Here is a 5561-nt window from a genome sequence, read left to right on the forward strand (position 1 = left end):
TATAGATTAGATGTGAATGAATAGATAATACAGCTATTTTCTCTTAAAATTGAAATCTAGTCAGGTTGAAATTTAATGTAATGTTAAAGTAAGATAAAATCTGAGAAGACACTGCTTCAATACACAGAAAATACATTTTTCAGAACAGTGCAATTGAGGCTTGCTTTAAGAATTTGTACAGGAATAAGTGTATTAGTAAAAGAAACTATGTTTGCACTAGAATCACTAGAATGCCTTGTTGAAAGTACTATTGCCTTCAGTAGGACTGCTAACAACACTATATGTTTTTGAATGTATATAATCTATACTACTTTTACTTGAAATCTGAGTAAAGCTGGTTGCCCTGAAGGGCCTTGCTGTCTAAGGTAGTGAGTGATATTTTTCTCTTCAGTTTCACAGGATGTAGGTAAACACTAATGAGGATGAATTAAAATCACAAGGTGCAAAATATGTGAGAGGTAGATTCCAGATGACTCTGGCTTGTCCTCAACTTGCACAAAGGGAATGATTGATCTGGTGGAAAACAGGCAGAGATCTATGTTTTATCTCTTGTTGTCTGACTTAGTTCTTGCAGGAAAATGCTATTTTAATTCAGAACAATTCAGTTTGCTAGCGTCAGTTTTCACTTACTGTTATTGTGGTTAATCTGAAGGTCGCTAGTAAAATGAGGTCATTTGTCTGCACACAGGTAGAATGTTCCTTTCCCAAACACTCCCAACCTTAATTCCTCTTTAAAGAATTCCCTGTAAGAATAGTCACAGAATTAGAGAAGGTTCAGTGTTGCTCGTTGGGATAGATGTAAGGACTGTTGCTCCTGTCTCCATCTTCAACTAAATTATTGAATCATTGTGCTATCATCTTGTGTAGTATGAAAAACTTGGGGCAATTCTATCTGCTCACTTGAGTCAGCCTCAGGATGAATTTTTGGTAAATCTGAACTTAGCAGATTATGAAAACTGACTATTTTCTATTTTTACTACATAGAGCATACATTTCTTTTTCTCTCAGCAGGAACTGTTTTCCACATTAGATTGACTATTATAACAAAATAGTGATAATTGCAGCATTTAAGATCTGTCATACTAAGTTTAACAACAAAGAAAAATGTTTTTTTTTAAATCTCTCTTACAGAGTGCCAGTAGCTGCACGCTTTGCTACTTCTGGAAAAGGAATACCAGATCCTGAGTATGTGCACAATTACAACTCTGTGAAACAAGTGATGGGTTTTCTATTAAAGACTAAACATTGCATGCTAAAACTTCCTCTGGTTAAGTCGCATTTTTTTCAGGGGTAAGCATTTTGTACAATTAAGGTCTCTAGCTATCAGATGGTGACTCACTTCAGCTTCAGGAAGAAGATGAGTCAACATCTCCACCCTTTAAAAATGTAGAAAAAGCACATGCAACCAGCTCCTGAAAAGAATTGAAGTGAAATGTCTTCATGTCAGATCAGTCTGAAAGTAGAAACACAGGCCTGATAGACAGTAGAGTAGAAAACGTGTTAAAATGCTGCAGTGAAAATGGAACAATAGTCTGATTATTAAGAAAGAGTTTTAGAAAACAAAGTCAGCCTGGGAGGAATGTCTTACTACATACTTGTGACACATTATTTCCTTCTCTTTCAGACTTGGAGTAAATGTTTCTGTCTTTATTTCTTTACTCAGAAAATGCCATTAATTTACAAGGAAGCTCTGAGCCTGTGTAAACTGTTTTTCTCTATATTATTTCAGTATTTCAGAAAACTTAGGAATACCCAGAATACACACAGATTTCCAGCTTTTCAATTTAAACTTTGCAATTATAAATGTTCAGTGATAGACAAGGCAAACGTTCCCTTGATAAAAAGACTGTAAACTCTGTAAACATACAAAATGAGTGAAGTAAGACCGTCAGCTTAATACTGACAGGAAGGTCAGGAGAGCAGGAATAATCTGTCCTTCACAGTTCATAAATAAATAAACAAAATGGAAAGCAACTAGACAGCTTGTTCACAGTATCACTGTCAACTTCTAAAGCCCTCAATTATTCAGTGTACTGAAAATGTCTGAAATACCCTTGTCAAATAATACATGAATTTTGGAGGGAAAAAAAAGTTCAACCTCTTATCAGAGATTTGGGAATGTGGGGTCTTATGAGGGCTGAGATGCTGGTGGCTCTCCATGCAGATACCAGGGAAGGATCTGGGAGCTTATTCTGTCCTACTACCCTGTCAGACATGAGGCCAGCCCCATCCCTGGGCACTATGCATCTCCCTGGGGATGGAGATGGACACAGGGATGCGAGGAGCCAGGCTGGTGGTTAAGGCCATGTCAAGTCCAAGGGTGCAGTTTCTTGGACTGGGACTGAGCACCACCTCTGACAGTACTACATGGGCTATGGCCTGCTCCAAGTGGCTTCACTGATCCTTAGCTGACAGAGGCCTGGCAATCAAACTCCTCCAGGGCTCTTACAGTTTCTACAAAGCTAGGTAGCATTATATTACGCAAACAAGGCTTGTGCTTGATGTACTATATGTGTGATTTAAGAAAAATTTGCAATGAAGTTGTTCATTTAAGAAATTGGCAGGTATCCCCTTTAATCACCCAAATCTGCTCCCCTTCCTTCTCCTCATGCATGTTTCTCTGTATCAGCCGCACAACCTCATTTTGAAGTTATCAGCATATTTCAGCAGATTCTGATCAGCAGAAAGCAAAGCAATAGGCATTTAGGAAGCCAAACATATAGCTACACACGTTTCTGTTTCAGGAACTGGTGTTTCTTCACTGGCATGATGCTTTGAGCCAACCTGAGATGTTAGTGATACATCACACAGTGTTGTGCAGGACGTGCTCTGGAAGATGTGCTGGGCTAGCAGGGTGAGGAAGTGCTTGCAGAAAACCGCTTCTGTCAGGCTGCAAACTCACCTTTCTTGTGCAAACCTTTTACACTTTGAACTTCTGAGTGTTCCAACAAATTTTAATTATGTAAGTCTAAATTACTGCTTTTCTGTTAAGCCTGCCTGGTACTAAGTGTTTTCTTTGCATGAAATGAAAACAACAACAAAACAACAGCAATAAAAAGCTATTTTGATATCCTGTATGATTATTCAGTTTCAGAAGTATCTTGCTCTTGTAATACTTCTGTCCTGAGTTCATGGACAGAAAAAGCAGAACTAGTAGTCACTGGAGTTTGAAAGAGAGTTAAACCTATAATGAGTCTTCTCTAGTCCTTTTTTTTTTTTTTTTTTTTTTTTTTTCCCTTAAAGTTTCTCTGAGGAAACTTCAAAATTGTTTCAGACATGGCAAAAATGTAATTCAACTGATTTTTTTTCTCTCTTATGATACCGGAAGATTTAAATCGATTGCTACAGTGAGGGATTTGGCCAAGGCAGGAGAGAAAAGCTGCCAAGGAGCTTTCCCTTCTCTTCCTGCTTTCTCCAGCACATAGTTTCGCAATGACTTTTTTTGTGTGTGGTTCCGTGTTTTGGACAGCAAACAGATTTAGCTGCTAGGAAAAACCAGCCAGTTGCTGGGGCTGTAGAAACAATTCTGGTTGCTAGGTGGGGTTTCCTGCATGGCACAATAAAAGCCTCACTACCCGCCTGCTTTCTTATCCTGGCTTCGCTGTTCTGAAAGGTAATACTTGTGAGGAGAAAGGTAGGTTTTTGTAGTTCTTTACTGCTGTTTGTAGACCTGACAGACTTTAAGAACTATCCAGTATGTTTTTCAAGAGGCCTGGTGCAATTTTCTGTAGGTTGGATCTGCTGGCACAGAAAAAAATGGGTGTGACCAGAAGAAATTCTTTTCATTTTAAAAAATTTTATCTGCAGAGGAGATCTTGGATAATCACTGTTTTTGTTCTTACTGTTTGTTTTTATTTTCTTCCCTCCTTAAAAAACAAAGCTGAGTAGCTTAAATGATTAAAATTAAAGTTATTTAGATTAGGCTATTTCTTATGCTTTCTTTCTGTGCAGCAAAACTGAGATTGCTGGAAAAAAATGTGCTTTGTATGGTAACTTCAGAAGCAGCTGCTATTACTTCAACAACAGTTTGCTGCTTTGGGACAGTAAAGGAATCTTTCCTCAGAGTGAAAATGAGGAAAGGATCTCTGAGAGACGTAAGAGAAGAACTCTGTATTTACAGTTCATAATTTAGGCAAATGCCACGTATGTAAGGGCATCATTTGGGATTTGTTCTGCTAACACTTTCCACTGAGTTTTCCAAAATGTGGTTGTTCTTCTCACTCATGTATTATTTGTATTCAGTAGACTTTTCTACTGCAAAGGAAATTGTGTTATAGCTACTGCCTGCTTTTCTGATAGAATTTGATAACTTGAATTTATATCAAGATCCTGGGAACTACCACTGGACAACAACTAGGGATTATATGTCTCTTATAGTAATAAGATTAGAGAAGTGGTGTAGTTTGACACATAGCTTTATCTGAAGAAAAAATGCAAAAGCGTGTCTTAAAATATTTTCAACAAATGCTGTGTATTTTATCAAAACCTCTAAAAATTGGAATATGTCCAACTCTGGGTACTGAGAAAAAACTGAAAAAAAAACATTGCAATGAGGATTGTGAAGAACAGCAGGAGTTTTCAGGTCTGGATCTCTCATTTTTCGTTCTGGTACACTGGTTCTGGTTCTGGTACACGTTCTGGTCAATGGTACATTGACCATTCAAATTAGGAATGATAAAATGCATGAAAAACATTACTATTTTTTTTTTTTCAAACTGAGAAATTATAAATCCACAATCTTCTTTCCTCTCAACTGAGATGTCCATAGTTTCCAGCCTGGGAAGTGGGAGATGTAAACTGGACTGTGTTTCATTAAACAGAGTAATTAAACAGAGTAACTCTGAAACAGATGTTGCTTGTGCAATATCCTGGTTTTCCACAGTACCTCATCTTTGCATATCTCTGAAGATAATACACATATTTTCATTTTCTATTTTCATAGACTTTGGTGTGAGTTTAAGAATGAAGGAGAAGAAGATACAGCAAAAAATCAGTTCTTCCAGACCTTCTTCATACTAACTTAAAATAGTAATTTGAATGTATCCCCGATGAACCTAGGCTCTACATAACAGGTTAGCAGCCATAATAGGTGAGAGGCTTGAGAAACCCAATTTAGCGTAGGCTAGTAGGCTTTCCTTTTAATTATCCCCAGAAGGTGCAAAACCTCTAGAGCAGTGCAGTGGGCAAGTAGAAACATAGATAACAGCAGCTCTTCCTGGAGCCAGCTCCACCAACTTTATTTCTGAGAGGTGTTATTCTACCAACCAAAATGAAGTTTTGGTTTCAAACCGTTCTCAGATCTGGTGTTGTGAATCTTTGTTTTGTAGCTTTAAACAGGGATACAAAGTGGGTCTATTAGTTGCAGATATACCCATACATGTCACTGCTGATCCACTGGACTCAACACAGAGTGATGACAGCTTTAGAATAGTTTCAACCTTCTGCATGTGTTCTTTATATGTGTTTTTTATAAAATGCAACAGAACATGAGATCCTTGAGGTCACTTCCAACCATGTGATTCTGTGATTCTGTGATTCTGTGATTCTGTGATTCTGTGATT

The 5561-nt window shown here is 37.6% G+C and overlaps 1 protein-coding gene across 2 annotated transcripts in view; it reads left to right on the top strand.

Annotated features, from left to right (window-relative positions):
* The first annotated feature begins 3527 nt into the window (after nt 1-3527).
* ANXA1 (annexin A1) overlaps nt 3528-5561 on the top strand; it is a 16904-nt gene continuing 14870 nt past the window's right edge. The window contains exon 1 of one of the 2 annotated variants that reach the window (XM_042877404.1): nt 3528-3634. The gene's annotated coding sequence lies outside the window, so the exon portion shown is untranslated. The remainder of the gene's footprint in view (nt 3635-5561) is intronic. The other variant, XM_042877405.1, reaches the window with a different exon arrangement.

This window comes from Lagopus leucura, unplaced genomic scaffold (assembly GCF_019238085.1).
Source record: "Lagopus leucura isolate 7727_CA_CO unplaced genomic scaffold, USGS_WTPT01 Super-Scaffold_100018, whole genome shotgun sequence".
NCBI classification, from domain to species: domain Eukaryota; kingdom Metazoa; phylum Chordata; class Aves; order Galliformes; family Phasianidae; genus Lagopus; species Lagopus leucura.